Below are 21,076 nucleotides of genomic sequence, written 5' to 3'. Positions count from 1 at the left end.
AATTAATGTTATTAAATATGGGACCAAGGGTACTCGAACGACTTATGTGATTAGTTAAGCGTAAGAAGTGACCATAAGCGAATGTTAGGGTTCAATTACTTAAAGATAGTTTCTTAAGCGACCGTTAGTTTAATTCCGATTATGTTGTGGTTCATAGGTATTGGACCCACTCTAGCTTAAGTCTATCGGGAACACTCAGGCAAGTTTTCTACCGTTATACTGTTGTTGTGATATAAATATGTATATGCATTATCTTGTGATAAGTGCATGATTGTTATTAGCAAATTTACGATATATTGGAGCATGTGATATGGTATATATACATGCCTGTTTCGTATCTTGATATCTAATTATTGATTCAAATGGTTATAAGTTGCATAATACCTACTAGAGATAAACAGTATTGGTTATCCTTGGTATAGGGGGACGAAGGTGAACATTTTCTAAACCGGGAGTCGATGTTCCCGAGTATAATATATATATATATATATATTTATATATATACAGATAGAGTTTTCAAAACCTATTAATCAAATAAGGGTTTATTCGATAACTTTATTTTATTTAATGAATATTATTTGAATATTCATTCGAGGACTTATGACTCGCTTATTTATTTAATGAATATTATTTTGAATATTCATTCGAGGACTTATGACTCCGCTATTTTTTTAGATAATATTCTTATTTTATAAGAATAATGTTTCGATAATCAAACTATTTTCAATTATTCAAATAAAGATCGTACTTTCGTATAAGTATATCTTGGTTATTTATTATTCATTTCAAGATATGAGTTTTAAAACTTCCACTTCAATTATTTTTATAAAGATTATCCTTTATGGGAAATTATTAAGTAATAATATTCAGATATTTTCTCCAACATATCGGGACTGATTTATTTTACTAAATCAGCGTTACTCTAAACATTCTTTTTAAAATATATCGAGTCTTCAAAATGATTTTTAAAAGTTAGAGCGGATACCAAAACTCATTTTAGATTAGATCTTCCTTTCGAAGGGGATTTTATATACTCGCTCAAAATCTGAGGGATCGGGATCTGTGGTGTATGTTATATTCGCACGAGGTTGCTGTTTTAAGAAAACATTTGGATTACTTGCCCAACGTCGGGGGAAGTAAGTCCATCTATTTGAGTCGGCATAAGCAACAGGGCTCAGTGGAGAATCCATGAAAGTGTAAGTGGCTCAGTGGGAGTCCATCAATGCGTAAGTGGCTGAGGGCAATCCAGCATAGGATTACTAACTGGTAATTACTAATCCGCAAAGATCGGTACTATACTATACTTGCTTTATATGAAGGATGTCGTTTTATAGACATTTGTTGTGGTGACACTATAGCTAGTATGTAGGTGCTTATTATAGAATAAGTTCACTGACATGACTCACAGCTGAACAACTGATGGAGTTCACTCACGTGTCAGCAGTTGTTCACATAGTGATAGTTGTACAAGTATCCTTAGACTTGAGGTCATCATAGTCATCTGTGTGTACACTGAACTATCTTTGGTTTAGTCTTAGTCTCAAGGGACAATTATAAGGGCTTCTACTGGGTATAGGAATTTGTACACGAAGATAGTGTATGATCAATAAAGGATCTACCCCTTCCAGTGTAGGAAGAGAATGTTCAATGCTGATCCACTTATGTTAGTTCAGGAATCTCTGGCCAGAGTGAATGAAATTAGAAAGGAGTTTCTAATTTACATAATAGAACTAAGCATAGTGATGGAAAAGCAAGTGATTAAATAAGATAGGCTGACACAAGTTCCATGCCTGTATTATAATGAGTGACTTGCAGGGTAGAAGGAGAATTAATTGTACGGTAACTACCCACTGAATAGGTTCTTGGTATTCTAAGCAGTGAATTCGTATTATCCGGATAGTCGTGATATGCTGAGAAGTATCCCTCCACGATGTAGAATAAAATGTATTGAACTACAGGGTCACACCATAAAAGAGAATGATTTAATGGTGGAGGAATTAATTAATAATGGCTGATAATATTTATTTATGAAATAAATAATTAATGGCAAATTTAATAATTGATTAAATGAGATTTAATTGATTATAAATTAATTAAGAAAAGGTTCTTAATATTATTAATTAAGAATTTAATTTTTGGAAATTAAATCAAGTGAGAGAATTATTCTAAGAGTTTAGGAAAAGGATTAATAATTAAAGGTGTTTTAATTATTAGTGAGAATAATAAGGGTTAACAATAATAATATTTTATGGGAAAATTTTCAGCTAAAATTTTTGCCTATAAATATACTATTATAAACTCTATTTTTACCTCAACCAAAAAGATTTACAAAAACCTTAATTCTCTCCATCTCTCCTCCTTCATTACATCGTTTTCTTGGGGATACCGGTGGAGTGCTTCACAGTTGATGAACAGCTGCTAAGGATCTCCATTCATCATTTTTGGAATCACCATTAAAGATCTCCGTCTTTCATTAACGTAAACTTCTTAAGGTAAACATACTGAACTACGAATTAAATATTATTTTTTCGCATGGATCCGCGGAGGGTTTCGGTTTTTTTTAAGATTAAATTTACGTTTTGTTGCGTTTATGTGCTAAAACCCCTTCAATTGCATCCGCGCTACTTGCGAAAAGTTTTTTAATTCGTTTATCTGTTAACTGTTTTCGATATATGAGCATGTACGTGATTCGCCATGATTTGAGTGTTGATATAATATGCTTATATATGTATGGTTTTGAATCTATGATATTCATGTGAGTTCTTTAATCATTCAGATGATTATGTAATCTGTATATATACTGATATATACATGATTTATGTTTGTTCTAATTATTGAGAATCAATAGATTACAGACTTCTGAATTGGCTGCTGCGGATTTGCTGAAAATCTGGTCTGGTGTTCCGATTTACGCAAACGAATACCCTATTCCATAGGTAAACAAGCGTCTGAACAAAACTGATAGTTGAAGCTATCAACGACTCGTCTGTAAGGCGTTTGACGTTGTTTACTGCCCGTAAACAGTGATTCTTGTTTTTTCTGTTGATTCTGGATTTTTCTATTTAGTCATATTTTTCTTTTTATGATTAGATCATGATAATATGATATGTTAAGATCAGATATGTTTTTTAACATGCTTTATGTGTTGTATAGGCATGGTGGATGGTTATGGCCTTTCGACCTTAGTGTAATGGTTTGGTTTTGGTTTTTAAATACGACTTGCATGTCGTCAATTCTTTGTAATCATAAATCTCGAATGTAACTCGAGTTATTCTTGTAAGTTCATTAGATTAGTTTTACTTTCAATCATGTACTGTAATTGAAGACTCAAGAAGGCTATCTAATGGAGTGATAAAAGAAGAAGACGATGGCATACCAAGAAGTCTAAAACAAGAAGAAGACTTAGTAATAAGTATTGGTATTTATTTCCATCACCATATTAGATTGACCTTGATCTTTATCATGAGCTTTGATAAAGATGACATAGGATGGGGCATAACCAAACACATTTACTTTATTGCACTTTACATTTACTTGTTTATTTAATTTATATATGAGATATATGCCTATGTTTACCATGCGATGATAGATTTAGGGGAACTTAAATCATATAAAGCGTGGCTCTAGAAAATCTAGAATAGGAATCGTTTCTTACCTTAACAATAAATATTATGAATACGATCATGAGATTCTGTGTGTTTATGAAACACGTAATTGAATATGAATTTTCAATATTGAGAGAAAGGATGATTCTGTCAACAACAAATTTCTATCTGTAAGAAAGGGTTATTAAGTGACGCCTCTTGACAATGCTCCACCCGATCTGGATCATCAAATTATCGATTATTGATTTGAAATATTAAATTTAAAAGGAAGAATCTCTTTATACTATGATTATGATGTGAACGTAATATAATTCCTCTAAAATTAAAATATATCAAGTAGTAATTGGCCAATTACACACGGCTTGTGTCGGTCATAGCCTTCCAACATGGTAGAAAGTGGTTCTTTTTTTAAAATCATTATCGTTTCGTGCTACAGCCGAGGGCTTTGATTTCGAAATAAGAAATACTTGTCTATTACATAGAGATGTGTACATTGAATTAGAATCTAAAGGTCGGTACATGCTACAGCCGTGGGCTGTTGGAGACTGATTCAATTGTACGAAATGTTGGGTTAGACTTAACTTAAAATATTGAATTTATCGTGCCACAGCCGTGATTCAATTATTCAAGAGGCTTAAACTTATATTAGGGAATAACATAAGATTTAATTGACAAGAGTTATCTGCCTATTGAACATCACATGACGTTTCGTGCCACAGCCGAGGTTGTGTGATGGAATGTAGGATCCCTATTCCCACTAGCATTATGGATGCTTAATTTTCACTTAGGGGTTTGAAAAAATTAGATAAACTAGTGGGAGACACTTATGAATAAAGACCCGATTCATATGATGTTTTGAAATGAAATTGAATATTTGCTAAGTGTTGTTATGTGTTTATCATTTACAGATTTACTATATTCGTCATGTCTTCTACACTATCACTCCGGAGCATACTAGATGCTCACAAGTTGACTGGTCCTAATTTAGCTGTTTGTTTTCACTGTAACAAGTTGGGGCACTGGAAGAGGGAACTACAAGGTTTACCTTACAGAATTGAAGAAGAATGGCAGTGAGACTACCGCTTCTGATTCAGGCATGGTTCATGATCGAAGTTAATATGTCACTAGGTCAAATTTCTACTTGGGTATTAGATACCGCCGTGGTTCTCATATTTGCAATTCGTTGCAAGGACTAAAGGGAAGTAGGACTCTTGAAAAAGATGAGGTGATTCTATGTATGGGCAATAGAGCAAGGGTTGCAGCCATATCTGTAGGATCATTTAGTTTACATATGCCTACGGGCAAGACTATTATTTTGAATAATTGTTATTACGTTCCCTCTATTGTGAGGAATATTGTTTCTATTCCTATGTTGGATGTGGATGGTTTTTCATTTATTATTAAGAATAATGAATGTTCTATCCTTAGAGATAATGTTCTTTTTGGACGTGGCATTTTAAATAATGGTCTGTATGTATGTGACGTAGAGCATGATTTACTTCAGATTGAACAAACTAATAAAAAAATGAGATGATGAAACCTGACCTATTTATGGCACTGTAGGCTAGGTCATATTAGTGAAAATAGACTGCGGACATTGCATAAGGAAGGGTTACTTGACCCCTTTGATTTTGAATCATATCCTACATGCGAGTCTTGTCTATTGGGTAAAATGACCCAAATCTCCATTTAGTGGACATGGAGAGAGGGCTGCAGATTTGCTAGGATTGGTACACACAGATGTATGTGGACCAATGTCTACGCAAGCCATGGGTGATTTTCATACTTCATTACTTTCATAGATGATAGATCTAGATTCAGATATGTGTATTTGATGAAACACAAGTCTGAAGCCTTTAAAAAGTTCAAAGAATATAAACATGAAGTGGAGAAAAAAACCAAACACAATATTATAACTCTTCGATCAGATCGAGGTGGTGAATACTTGAATTGAGAGTTTCTAGATTATCTCAAGGAAAATGGTATAGTCTCCCAGTGGACTCCTCCATATACTCCACAGTTAAATGGGGTATCTGAAAGGAGAAATCGAACTTTGTTAGACATGGTTCGGTCCATGATGAGCTATGTGAATCTTCCAGTATTCCTATGGGGTTATGCATTGGAAACCTCAACATATTTACTGAATAAGGTACCTTCCAAATCTGTTCCTCAAACACCATATGAGATATGGAAAGAAAGGAAACCGAGTCTTAAACACGTTAAGATTTGGGGATGTCCAGCTTATGTCAAGAAAGTTGACCCAGATAAGCTGGAATCTCGATCCGTAAAATGTAATTTTGTGGGATATTCTAAAGAGACTTTGAGGTATTACTTTTACACCGATCATCGGGTGTTTGTCTCCAGACATGCTACCTTCTTGGAAAAGGAGTTTATCCTTGAAGGAAACAGTGGGAGCAAAATTGAACTTGATGAAGTTCAAGAAGCACAAACTACTACGGATCAAGTGGAAACACCTGTTCAGACTGAACAACCTTCTGTGGAACAGCCCATTCGTTGGACAGGGAGAGTGTCTCACCAACCTGAGAGGTATTATGGCCTTGTCATTGAGAATGACAATGAGTTGTCAATCATTGATGATGATAACCTTGTGACCTATAATGAGGCTATGAGTAGTGTTGACTCAGAGAAATGGCATAGTGCCATGAAATCCGAAATAGAATCTATGTATACCAACCAAGTATGGACTCTGGTTGAGGCGCCTGAAGGTGTTAAGCCTATTGGGTGCAAGTGGGTATACAAAAGAAAGATTGGAGCAGATGGCCAGGTGGAGACCAATAAGGCCAGGCTCGTGGTAAAAGGATTCAAACAAAGGCAAGGGATTGACGTTGATGAAACTTTTTCGCCTGTAGCCCTGTTAAAATCAATTCGGATTTTGCTTGCGATTGCTGTTTACTACGACTATGAGATCTGGCAAATGGACGTGAAAACGGCCTTCCTTAATGGGGAACTTGAGGAGGAAGTGTATATGACACAACCAGAGGGTTTTCTTTCTAAGGGAAATGAACACCTAGTGTGTAAGTTTCTGCGAACCATATATAGTTTAAGACAAGCTTCTCGTAGATGGAACATCCATTTTGATGAGACAATCAAAGAGTTTGGTTTTATCAAAAAATATAGATGAACCATGTGTCTACAAGAAGGTTAGTGGGAGCGCGGTAACATTTCTTGTATTGTATGTGGATGACATACTTCTTATAGGAAATGATATACCGATGCTACAATCAGTCAAAGTATGGCTATCAAAGAACTTCACCATGAAGGACTTGGGAGAAGCATCATACATTCTCGGTATGAAGATCTATAGAGATCATAAGCGATCTATAGAGAAGCAGTTGGTAGAGTACTCGCGAAAGAATCGCCTTAAAATTCTTAATGGTTAATTTATTAAAAATATGGTGGAGCCAAGGGTACTCGAACGACTTATGTGATTAGTTAAGCGTAGAAGTGACCATAAGCGAATGTTAGGGTTCAATTGCTTAAAGTCTAGTTTCTTAAGCGACCGTAGTTTAATTCCGACTTATGTTGTGGTTCATAGGTTATTGGACCCACTCTAAGCTTAAGTCTATCCGGGAACACTCATGCAAGTTTTCTACCCGTTATACTGTTGTTGTGATGTAAATATATGTATATGCATTATCTTGTGATAAGTGCATGATTGTTATTAGCAAATTTTACGATATATTGGAGCATGCTGATATGGTATATATACATGCCTGTTTCGTAATCTTGATATCTAATTATTGATTCAAATGGTTATAAGTTGCATAATACCTATGCTAGAGATAAACAGTATTTGCGTATACCCTTGGTATAGGGGGACCCGAAGGTGAACATTTTCTAAACCGGGAAGTCGATGTTCCCGAGTATAATATATATATATATATATTTATATATATATACATATATAGTTTTCAAAACTATTAATCAAATAAGGTTTATTCGATAACTTTATTTTATTTAATGAATATTATTTTGAATATTCATTCGAGGACTTATGACTCCGCTTATTTTATTTAATGAATATGTATTTTGAATATTCATTCGAGGACTTATGATTCCGCTTATTTTATTAAATAATATTCTTTATTTTATTAAAGAATAATGTTTCGATAATCAAACTTATTTTCAATTATTCAAATAAAGATCGTACTTTCGTATAAGTATATCTTTGGTTATTATTATTCATTTCAAGTATGAGTTTTAAAACTTCCACTTCAATTATTTTTATAAAGATTATCCTTTATGGGAATATTATTTAAGTAATAATATTCAGATATGTTCTCCAACATATCGGGACTGATGTATTTTACTAAATCAGCGTTACTCTAAACATTCTTTAAAATGTTTTCGAGTCTTCAAAATGATTTTTAAAAGTTAGAGCGGATACCAAAACTCATTTTTAGATTTAAGATCTTCCTTTCGAAGGGGATTTATATACTCGCTCAAAATCTGAGGGATCGGGATCTGTGTGTATTTTATATTCGCAACGAGGTTGCTGTTTAAGAAAACATTTGGATTACTTGCCCAACGTTCGGGAAGTAAGTCCATCGATTTGAGTCTGCATAAGCAACATGGGCTCAGTGGGAATCCATGAAAGTGTAAGTGGCTCAGTGGGAGTCCATCAATGCGTAAGTGGCTGAGTGGCAATCCAGCATAGGATTACTAACTGGTAATTAATAATCCGCAAAGATCGGTACATACTATGCTTGCTTTATTATGAAGGATGTCTGTTCTCATAGACATTTGTGTGGTGACACTATAGCTAGTATGTAGGTGCTTATTATAGAATAAGTTCACTGAACATGACTCACACAGCTGAACAACTGATGGAGTTCCATCACGTGTCAGCAGTTGTTCACATAGTGATAGTTGTACAAGTATCCTTAGACTTGAGGTCATCATAGTCATCTTGTGTACACTGAACTATGCTTTGGTTTAGTTCTTAGTCTCAAGGGACAATTATAAGGGCTCTACTGGGTATAGGAATTTGTACACGAAGATAGTGTATGATCAATAAAGGATCTACCCCTTCCAGCGTAGGAAGAGAATGTTCAATGCTGATCCACTTATGTTAGTTCAGGAATCTCTGGCCAGAGTGAATGAAATTAGAAAGGAGTTTCTAATTTACATTAAATAGAACTAAGCATAGTGAATGGAAAAGCAAGTGATTAAATAAGATAGGCTTGACACAAGTTCCATGCCTTGTATTTAATCGTGACATTGCAGGTAGAAGGAATTAATTGTACGGTAACTACCCACTGAATAGGTTCTTGGTATTCTAAGCAGTGAATTCGTATTATCCGGATAGTCGCGATATGCTGAGAAGTATCCCTCACGATGTAGAATAAATATGTATTGAACCTACAGGGTCACACCATAAAAGAGAATGATTTAATGGTGGAGGAATTAATTAATAATGGCTGATAATTATTTATTTATGAAATAAATAATTAATTGGCAAATTTAATAATTGATTAAATAAGATTTAATTGATTATAATTAATTAAGAAAAGGTTCTTAATATTATTAATTAAGAATTTAATTTTTGGAAATTAAATCAAGTGAGAGAATTATTTCTAAAGAGTTTAGAAAAATGATTAATAATTAAAAGGTATTTTAATTATTAGTGAGAATAATAAAGGGTTAATAATAATAATATTTTATGGGAAAATTTTCAGCTGAAAATTTTGCCTAATATACTATTATAAACCCTATTTTTGCCTCAACCAAAAAGATTTACAAAACCCTAATTCTCTCCATCTCCTCCTCCTTCATTACATCATTTTCTTGGTGGATACCGGTGGAGTGCTTCACACTTGAGGAGTAGCTGCTAAGGATCTCCGTTCATCATTTTTGGATCGCCATTAAAGACCTCCATCTTTCCATTAACGTAAACCTTCTTAAGGTAAACATACTGAACTATGAATTAAATATTATTTTTCGCATGGATCCTGCGGAGGGTTTCGGTTTTTTTATGATTAAATTTACGTTTTCGCTGCGTTTATGTGCTAAAAACCCTTCACATTTCAATCTCCTCATCATACTTCCTTTTCCTCCCCTCATATTCAGCCTTATTCCTTGCTCTTCTTTTCTCCCTTACAATCAACAATTCAACTAAAAACAGATCTCCATGCTCTGGTTGCAGTGTCCTTGTCCTTTAGTAAGCTTATCACTCTCTTGATTTCTGTGGGTGAGAAAGTATCCATTAAGTTGTAGTCAAGAAATGTGAAGGACCCATCTTTATAGTAAATTCTTACTTCCCTTAAAATTACAACCCAAACTCTGACTATTTCCTTAGCTAGTTGTTGAAAGTAGTCTTCATCTGAGATACACCAGTTTAGAGGTAGAAAATCACTTTGCTTGTAACAATTCCAGATGGCCCTTTCAGTAACTTTTACTTTTTTTATTATGCTTAGCTTTCTTAGATTTCCTCCCAACAGACTTGTAGTGAACTTTGAGTGATGACTTGATAGAAGGTAGGCTTGTGATTTTCTTGAGAAATGTTTGGCTTAAGGTGATTGGTATTTTTAGAAAGGTTTTAGCAATTTGTTTATATATGAATTTAGGCCTTGAGGTAGAAGGTTGTTCAGTGTATGAGTTTGTTGTCTTTGAAGGTTGAGCTTGATTTATTTGGATTTTTAGGGTTTGTTGGTGTGGTGGTTGTGATCCATCTTCCTTTTTCTTTCTTCTTCTTTCTTCTCTTCTCTTCCTGTCATCTCCCTTCTTCTCATCTTGATTTTTTCCCTTGTCACCAGTTGCTCTTGAGGATTGACTTGGATTTGAGCTAGAAGGAGGTTGATCACTTGGCTTCTGCTCATCATCATCCTTGTCATCCTTTAAATTATAATCTGTTGTAGGCAACATGGTCTCAATATTTTGAAGATATCTTTCCAAGATTCTGATCATTTCCTCATCTTCATATTTCTTGTTAATTTTGATCTTTAGATCAGTTTCAAGGGTCATGATCAATCTCAAATTATTCCTTACACAATTTTTAGGAATGGTGAAGTATCTGCACTTTCTGGTTTGTGGACAAATATAGGCAATCCCCCTGCTTGGATGGAGATAGGCTTCTAGAAAAAGTAGCTATCTGAGCATTTTTGAGTTCCTTTCACAGTTGAGTGTCCTCTGGAATTACAATGTATACTTTGTCAATTACCACATCCAGCTTAGACGCTCTCAATTTTTGAAGATTGGAGAGAGACACTTGGAGACATCTGTCCAGTCCACAGTCATTCACATTTGTAACTATTCTCTTTTCCAGAAAGTTGTCAACTTGGACAAGCACCACTCTAACAAAGTTTATGTTGTTGGCCAAAGCTTTCTTGTATGTAACATAATTGTTGTGTAGAGACACCCTCAAGACTGTCAAAAGTTCATTAAACTCATTATCTTGACAAGGTCCTTCTACAGCTTTTAGGAGTTTTTCTTTTTCAACATCATGAGAAAATTGAGCTTTTGATGAGCTTTGACCATGCTGAGTTGTTGAGATCAATTCTTTTGACTTGCCAGCATCCCTGGATTTTTGAATCTTAACTTCTATCTCCCCCTTAGTCTTGGTGACAGACATGATTAGGGGAGTTGGCAATTCTAGCCTCACAACTTCTGGAAGTGCAGGCAGAGGTATATTAAGCTTTTCCATGATAGCTCCCAAAGCCACAACATTTTATATTTGTAAGTGCTTGTGGGAGTCCACCAAGGTCTGAATGTCTGCTTGTTGACTCTGCACTAGTGTAGTGAGAGCTTGCACTTGAGCTGTGAGTTGGTCATTTGAGGTTTGCAGAGTGGAGACTTGACCTTGAAGTGCTTGGATTTGAAGATTGATAGATGTAGAGACAGGTTGATGAGAGCTTGATAGAATAGAAGGCCCAAAGATGTCCGTCATAACCTATTTGATACCCTCCATGAGTAGTGTAGAGGGCTCATATCTGCTTTGGTGAAGCTGGGTCAACTTGAGCTTTGTGTCATTTGAATTTTTGATTTGTTGTTGAACCACTTCATGGAGAGCAACGAAAGACTGTCTGAGATTTTTGACATCTTTTTTCACAAAAGTCAGATCTAGCCTTGACATTTGGTCAGCAAAGTGTTTAATTTTTGAGGTGATCTTGACTTGAGAAGGTATGATCTCATCCATCTTCTCCTTCACCAGCTTTCTTGTCTTTTCTTCATGACCATTCATCTTTAATTCTAGATCTTTACCAGAGAGGTGAAAAGCCTTGAGTTGAGCTTTGTAAACTTCAGTGACTGTATCATAAACATCCTGTGGAGTCAAGGCCTTGGCATTGCTTCCAAGAATAGTGACATATTGATCCCTAAACCTAGCCAAAACTTGACCCATTTACAAAACAAAATCTTTAGAAAGCCATGCATCTACATCCCATCTTGTTTTGCATCGTTTACAATTTTCTCCTTCTGTTTTTCAACTTCTTCATTGTATGTTAGCAGAATGGCTGGATAGTCCTGGTTGCTCATATTTAAAGTAAGTAGATGTTGTGAGATGTTTGCTAATCCAGAAATCTGCTCAACAAGAAGATCATCCACATATGTAGGTTGAGAGTCAGTTATTTACAGCCATTGTGAGATGAGGTGTGGTTGTTGAGGTTGAGAGGTTGATGGTTGGTGTGAAGGATCAGAACCACCTGTGACAAGATTCACAGTTTGACTCACAGATTTCTTTGTGTTTATGACAGGGTGTTATTCCTCACTAGTTGTGAGAACCTCCATTTGAATTGGAGGGGATTTAACTGTGCTACTGTCATTTAAAACAGCTTCAAACCCTTGTGTGTATTGCACCACAATGTCACTTAAATATGCTATACTTGCCTCCTCTATGACAGGATCATTGGCAATTGTACTCCTAACATCAATTGCTAATGCAATTTCTGCTAAGGTTTTGAGGGGAGTTGTTCCTGGAACAGGAACCTCCAATTAAATTGAAGAGGATTTAGATAGCTCCCCCTCAGGAGTGCTACCCTCAAACCTAACAGCCTGTGAAGTCTGATTTGCACATGAAGGTGTATTTGTGACCTCCATGGGGTCTTCAGTAAAAACTGATTAATCCCTCATGGTTTTGATGGTGTCATCAAGGTCTACCCCAGCTAGTAGCCTCTCACCAACTAAATGAGGTGTCTGGGTGGTGAGAAAGGTTTATTGAACCAAGTCACTTGAATGGGGTTGTACTTGAGAATTAGATTCAAGCACATTGTTAGAAGAAGAAATTTGAGAGATAAGTAGAGTTTGATCATGAGTGAGTGTTGGCAGCTCCCCCTGAGTGAATGAGGGAGCTTCAATAGATGTGCTCTCACTGTGTGTGTCATCCTTATTTTTTCTTTCAAACACTAGAACTTGATCTTGTGCAGATGCAGACTCATTACAAGATGCATTGCGGAAAAATGCTCTTTTCAATAGAAACACCCTGTTGAGAGGATGTCTCTAGAATCTGTTTTGTCCCCATTTGTACAACTGCATCCTTTTGGGAGGATACAGAGGTGGCTTGAGTGGTCAACTCAGTTTTCTTAGCCTTCTTTATTTTTCTGATCAAGGGTGAATCAATTGGTATTTGTTCCTCACCACTCTCATTCATTACAGTGAGGCTTATATCATTTCTCTTCTTTTTACTCACTTCATCCTTTTGAGAGGATGAAGTGGTTGGTTTTCTAGTTGCTGTTGGTTTTGAAGAAATGGTCTCAGCTTGGGAAGGCCCCTGTTGGTTTTCCTGTATTTGTACTTCTACAGGTTCAGGGACCACAACTGTACTAGATTGAGCATTTAATCTCATATCAGGCATAGGGTAAGTCTTAAACCTCTCCATCATGAATGGAGTGATTTTCAGACTCACATTTACCTTGTTCTTTGTAGTAAGTGAACCAAATATAATTCTGGACACTTCCTTATAATTTTCTTTTTTAGTGTTGTCTATACCCTTCAACAAATGTATGTCTGTTACTTTATGATTTAAGTAGACATAATAAATCTAGGAAAGAAAATTTCCTTACCTCTAGCAGATTGTAGCATGGTTAGCCTGGTGGCAAGTTCTTCCAGGATCAATAGACCAACATTCAAGTGTCCGTTGTGGGCTACTGAGAACACCAGTATCTATACCACACTTGAGATGTTATCATATCCTGTCTTCCTGCATGTGATGGCCCATACTATAGAATCAAACACAAAGAACCATTCCTTCCTTAGGTTTGTTCTGTTCAAGCTTGACAGGTTGATTCTTCCACCATAGTTGATGAAATCCATGAACTCAGCTAGCTCATCCCGTGTTGGCACCTCCACTAGATTTACAGTAGGAAGACCCAAAGCTGCATTCACATCTTGCTCATTGAACTCTATCTGTTGGCCTCCAATTGAGCAAGTTACCACCAAGTACATAGAATTGTCATGCATAATAGTTCTCACTACTGTTGTTGTCTAAAATTCATGCAGAACATCCAAGTATAGGACTGGTTAGCAGTTAAAGCACCTGCAAGATAAGATTCAGACATAAATTTCACAAACCCCTTAAAACTGTCAGGGGCTTGGTTAGCATTAGTGAAAGCAATATAGTTGGTTCCTTTCTCTGGGATTATAGCTCTAACATTATTGAGTGCCATTGTTGTTGAGTAAGAGTGAATGGGTAAGAAAAATTAGTGAGAAAGAGCTTGAAACGAGAGAGAAATTGGTTTGGAATTGAAAAAGCTAGGTCACTTAGAGTTCTCGAAGGCGTAAGTATACGTATATCGAGATGTCTGGGTATTTATGGTAAAAGCAAATGACTTATCGAGGACTAAAAAATAGACGTTTGGAGTATACTTATCGAGAAGTCATTTTGAAAGTGAATTACATATCGAGAAGTCATTTAAATTTACTCTTTTAGAGAACTAAAAATTAACTTATCGAGATGTCAAATAAATACCCAGTTTGTCCAGAATGGACTAAATTGTTTCTACTTTTTATTTGAATAAATTAAAATAAAATTAGAATAATTTTGCCAAAAGTATTTTACCAAAATAATTTATTGGATTGAATTATTTTAGTTCTGAGTTATTTATAAGTCTAAAATTATACTTGTAGAGAACTCTGTGAGTTAACACTTATAGAGAACTCTATAATGACTTATCGATAAGTCAAAATAAAGCTTATCGAGAAGTCACTCTAGAAATTAGGAAATTAACTTATCGAGAACTCACTCGAGAAGTCTTAAAATGACTTGTTGATGAGTCAATTAGACTTATCGTGAACTCATATTTTTTTATCATTTTGATTCTGTCTTGTGTTTATTTTACATACTGAAAATGTAAATCAACATCTAGACAGTTTACTTAGAATTTGAAAAATTCTAAGCTGAGTTTTGAATTTGAAAAATAATATGCAAAGATTTCTGAAATATTTATAATTCATATTTCAGTTACTTTCTAATTAAATCAAATTAATTTTTATTTACTAGAAATTTATCTGCTGCAACACATTAGCTGAGTTCTTGCATTAGGATGAAGAATTTAACATTTCTATTTCACCTACAAGTCTAGTGAAAGTTGCTTCATCCAAAGGTTTAGTAAAAATGTAAGCTAATTGTTTTTCTGTTAGAATAGAAATAAGCTCAACGGTACCATTTGCAGCATGTTCTCTAATAAAATGGTAGCTTACATCAATGTGCTTTTTGCTAGAATGATTAACTGGATTAGCCATAATAGATATAGCACTAGTATTGTCACACATAATTGGAATTTTGTGTAACACTAAGCCATAATCCATTAGCTGATTTCTAATCCAAAGCACTTGAGCACAACAACTTCCAGCAGCTATGTATTCTGCTTCAGCTGTGGAAGTTGACACAGATTGTTGTTTCTTGCTATGCCAGAATACAAGTCTTTGTGTAAGAAACTGACAACTTCCACTAGTACTCTTTCTGTCAACCCTGCATCCAGCAAAATCTGCATCTGTGTATCCAACAGCTTTAAAACCAGTTCCCTTAGGATATCATAATCCCAAGTTTGGAGTCCCCTTCAAGTATCTGAAAATCCTCTTCACAACCATTAAATGTGATTCTTTTGGATTGGCTTGAAATCTTGCACATAGACATGTTACAAATATGATGTTTGGTCTACTTACAGTTAGGTAAAGCAATGATCCAATCATTCCTCTATAGCTTGAAATATCCACACTCTTGCCCTTTTTATCTTCATCCAACTTTGGTACTGTAGACATAGGTGTAGAAGCAGGTGAACAATCAACCATGCCGAACTTTTTCAATAAATCTTTAACATACTTAGTTTGGCTGATGAAGATCCCATCACTTCTTTGACAGACTTGAAGTCCAATAAAGTAACTTGATTCCCCCATCATATTCATTTCATATTCACTCTGCATAAGCTTAGAAAAACTTTGGCAAAGCTTTTCATTTGTAGAACCAAAGATAATATCATCCACATAGATCTGAACTAGGATCATCTTATCACCATACTTCTTGTAGAAGAGAGTCTTGTTTATGGTACCTCTAGTAAAACCATGTTTAAGTGAGAATTCTGACAATGTATCATACCAAGCTCTAGGAGCCTGCTTTAATCCATATAGAGCCTTGAGTAGCTTGTACACAAAATCTGGAAATTTCGGGTCTTCAAAGCCAGGTGGCTGTTGCACATAAAGTTCTTCTTCTAACTCACCATTTAGGAAGGGACTCTTGACATCCATTTGATATACTTTGAAATTTAAATATGCAGCAAATGCTAGAAAAATTCTTATTGCTTCAAGTTTTGCAACTGGAGCAAAAATTTCATCATTTTTAATTCCTTCTTCCTGTGAGTACCCTTTTGCAACCAACCTTTCCTTGTTTCTGGTAACTATACCATTTTCATCCATCTTGTTCCTGAACACCCATTTTGTTCCAAATACACTTCTGTTCTTTGGTGCATGAACTAACTCCCAAACTTTGTTTCTTTTAAACTGATTAAGCTCTTCTTGCATGGCAGATATCCAATCAGGGTCCATTAGAGCTTCTTCAGTTTTCTTAGGCTCTACTTGAGACTGAAAGCATGCATGTAGGCACTCATTAGCAGTAGCACTTCTAGTCCTTACACCAGCATTAGGATCACCAATTATTGCATTTGGATTGTGACTCCTATCCCATTTTCTGGTGTGAGTTAATTGATTGGTGCCTTCATCATTTTCTTCATTATTGGTATGACTAGTAGATCATTATTCTCTTTCTCCCCCTGAGTTTGTGCTATCAAATTCAGGTGTTTGAGATGAGCTTCCATTTCCATGATTTTCATGTTCAATAGTCTCTTCATTTATCATTTGTTGTGCATTTACTTTAGCTTCTTCATCAGAATCACTGTTAATGTTGAGATTTTCAAATGCAAGGGCTTTAGCTTCATTTTCATCAAGGCATTCCAAGACTGGACATTTGTCATCATCAAAAGTCACATATGTGCTTTCCATGATTTTATTTTGATCAATTACATAAACCTTGTAGGCAGTTCTCTCCAATGAATATCCAAGAAAAATTACTTCAAAAACCTTTAAATCAAATTTTCCCACATATTCAGAGTTGTCTTTTAAAATATAACACTTGCTTCCAAACACATGAAGATGCTTTACAGTAGGTTTTCTCTTAGACATGATTGAGTAAGGTGATTTTCCATGAATCTTGTTAATGAGATATCTATTTTGAGTGTAGCATGCAGTATTAACAGCTTCTTCCCAAAAACTAGTTGGCAGCTTGACATCTTGCAGCATTGTCCTTGCAGTTTCTACTAATGTTCTATTCTTTCTCTAAACTACTCCATTTTGTTGAGGTGTTGTAGAAGCAGAGAATTCTTGAACAATGCCTTTGTTTTTGCAGAATTCACTTAATGTTGTATTTCTGAATTCTGTCCCATTATCGCTTCTCAATCTCTTTGAACACTTTTGATTTTCATCCTATTTTTCTATCTTCTTTATGTGCTCAATTATTATGTGTAGAGTTTTATCTTTAGAGTGCATAAATTCTACCAAAGTATATCTTGAGAAATCATCCACCATCACAAGTGCATATTTGTTCCTTGAAATTGATAAGACATTGACTGGCCCAAACAAGTCCATGTGAATAAGTTACAATGGTGTACTTATGGAATTCACAGTTTTTGAATTGTGACTTGATCTTTTCATTTTTCCTTTCCAATGGGCTTCACAGACTTCAATTTGAGCAAACTCTAATTTTGGCAGTCTCTCACCAACTCTTTCTTGACCAGAGTGTTGATTGCCTTGTAGTTTATATGTGAGAGTTTTTTATGCCATAACTTGATTTGCTCTATAGAAGCCTTGGTGTAGAAGCAACAAATTCCATCCTCATTTGTTGAGTCCAAGTATGCAATGTTATTGTACATTACATTGTCAAGTGACTCTATCAAGATCAGCTGCAAGCCACTATCTAGATATACTTTTTCTTTCTCAGGCTCAGTGTACTCTGAAGGGTCTTTAGGAGCATAATGAGCTGGAATGACCATGTCTCCATCTGTAGATTCCTCAACTCTTACCATAGGAGTGAAAGGCCCATTCTTGAGAATCTGAATGTATAATGGATTGGCCATCCTGATAAACAACAACATTTTCTTCTGCCATAGAGTGTAGTTAGTCTTATCAAAAGTGGGGATTTTGATGCTACTGATTTTTTGTGTATTCATTCTTCCAAGATCTTGAATCTATTTACTTTCAGATTTTGCTCTAATACCATTTGTTAGATAATGAATTACACACAGGGGGGGGGTGAATGTGTTTTTGTGTTTTTCTGCTTTCTTGAAGTGTTTATGGTGATGAACAAAGTAAATTAAAACCTTGTAGTGAAATGTGTTAGTACTGAATTTAAACATATAAAATAGTGAACACAGATCTTTCAAAACTTACTTAATTTTATACTAAAATTAAGAATGTTTTGCTACAAAATTTCTAGGCTCTTTGTTGATAAAGAGCTTAGCTTCTTACTTGAGAGAATACAAGATTTCTGATCTAAATTGTTACTTCTAAACAAAGCATCCAGTGTTTACTTTATAGAACAGTAAACACTGGTTATTACACAGCATGCAACAGCATGTACTAAACCCTCTTTTTGGATAATCGAATCTTTCTATATCTGGCTTAGTGTATCTTTACTAATCTTGCACGCCTGTGACTTTACTTTGCCAGTGGATCTTGGCCTTTAATCTTCTTCAAGATGCTTTTGTAGACTTATCAATCCAACTGATTGGATTGTTTGTTGATTGATAATCTTGCATATTTAACTAGTCTGCACTTTGTATTTTAAGTTTTACCTCGAGATCTACAGTTTGGTATATAGAGAACTTGACATCTCGATAAGTATATTGGCTTATCGAGATCTCTCATCACTCTATAGTTGTTTTGTCTTATCGGAGTCTCTGAGTTTTCTATAAGAGAATTTGGCTTGTCGAGATCTCTTATCTTCATGTCTTCACTTTGGCTTATTGATAACTCTGAGTTCTCTAGTGAGAAATTAGCTTATCGATAACTCTGAATTCTCTAGTGACAAATTGGCATAGTGATAACTCTGAGTTCTCTAGTGACAAATTGGCTTGTCGATATCTCTGAGTTCTCTTTTAGCTTTTCTTGACTTCTCAATAAGTCATTCTAGAGGTCTCGAATGACTTCTCTATAACACAAAATCTGTGACTTGTAGACTTCTTGAATTAGAATATTTTTCACAAAATAGATTTATTCAACTCCAAGCTTCTTCATACTTTATCTGAGGCATGATCTTCATGATCTTCTTCCAGAGCTTATTCTTAGGCTTGAGACTGTTTACAGAAAAATACTCCAGTCTAGTCTATTTACATTTTTATAGACTTAAGTGTTATAATACAAAATGCAATCATAGATTACCATACAACTTACATAGGGTTGTCAATTTGACTTAGTCTTGTTATTGTACATGCATGTCTGTTAAGTGGAATTTATATCCACTTAGAATGCTCTATAAAGGCTTGAATTGGTGTTTTGTACTCAAGTTATTTGTGTATTTGATGTGTTTATGTAGTGTTTTTGCATTTCAGGTATAGTTAAAAGAATCAGGAGATTTAGCATTGTTTTGTTGCTAAATTGGTGTTAGGATGGTGCTCAGGAAGATTGCTCAAGAAAATAAAGTTTTCCAGAGAGCCAGCGCGCCCGCGCGGTAGTAGCGCGCGGTCGCGCTAGGGTTACAGAAGAACAACGCGCCCGCGCCGAAGAAGCGCGCGGCCGCGCCAGGTCGGGATGGCAGAATTCTGTTTCTACTTGGATTCTAAGAGTTTGAAGCCCTGGTTAATTCTACAGTATATATATTAATAACTTATGATCGTTTTTCATAACAAGACGTACCAGAGCTAAGGAAAAGGCGTAAGAAGACCGTATAGCACAATTCAACCAAGGTGAAGAGGATCTAGTTTATTCTTGTGATTCTTTATTTTAAGTTGTAATCTTGGATGCTAGTTTTCTTATTTGTGAACCTATACTCTTGTGTAACGTACTTGGTTTTATTATTTATTCAGTATAAAGACTACGTTTATTATACCATGCTTTCATTGGAACCCACGTTGATGATGAGTCCGATTATGGACTAATCGTTATCGTGGGATTCTAGCGGATTTACTTATAGATTTCTTTAGTTAATATGTTTTGATGCCTTAGTGTGTGGTGATTGTATGACAACCTAGTATTGGTTATGCTTATTCATCTTATGAGCGTCGTAAACTTATAAGATAGCGTGTTAATCTCTATTGAAACGAAAGTGAATTTAGGGGTTTAGAATTTTCCATGCTAGCATAGGTTCATGTATTTGATATGCATGATTCGTAGGTAATTTTAACCATCTTACTTGCCCTGTGTTATCAGGATAGATAACTTGTGCATTAAACCGTTATGTTGTCAATTTCTATAGACATATAGGGTCTCAATATAATTGGTGTCTATTCAGCTTCTATCTATTTTGTGGATGTCTGATAGTAGGGTATTCGTACAATGAAAGTTGGCATTTACTAGTTTTGTGTTATCTGATTAGTGTCATCACCATTGCATGCTAAGGTTAAGAAAAAAAGGCTATTGAATGAAGTAGTAATGAAGTTAGAATCCCATGTTTGTGTCATATAGTAATCAGTCCTTTTTAATATCTTAGTTAATATTCTTTAGTATAATCTCTTAGTTAATCGTAGTTATAAACAATCTTAATTTGTTAATCGTCTTAGCATTGAATAATAACCATATCATTGTTGCATAAGTGCATTGATTGAAATTAACCTAAACCAGTCTCTGTGGGAATGAACTAGAAATAATTCTATATTAGTTGCGATCGCGTATACTTGCATGAATATTAGCGCGTGTTTTCGTCCTAACAAGTTTTTGGCGCCGCTGCCGGGGACTCGGGGTTAATTTTTAGTTTACGTGTTTGTCATCAGTGGTCGTTAAAGTTCATTGACTCGGACATTGTTACTTAGTTATTT

The 21,076-nt window shown here is 35.2% G+C and overlaps 1 pseudogene; it reads right to left on the bottom strand.

Annotated features, from left to right (window-relative positions):
• Window positions 1-21,076, bottom strand: part of LOC141714431 (uncharacterized) — a 149,935-nt pseudogene that overhangs the window by 75,173 nt on the left and 53,686 nt on the right.

Source organism: Apium graveolens, chromosome 3 (assembly GCF_009905375.1).
Source record: "Apium graveolens cultivar Ventura chromosome 3, ASM990537v1, whole genome shotgun sequence".
In the NCBI taxonomy this organism is placed as follows: Eukaryota; Viridiplantae; Streptophyta; class Magnoliopsida; order Apiales; family Apiaceae; genus Apium; species Apium graveolens.
This window is presented reverse-complemented; position numbering and strand designations above follow the sequence as displayed.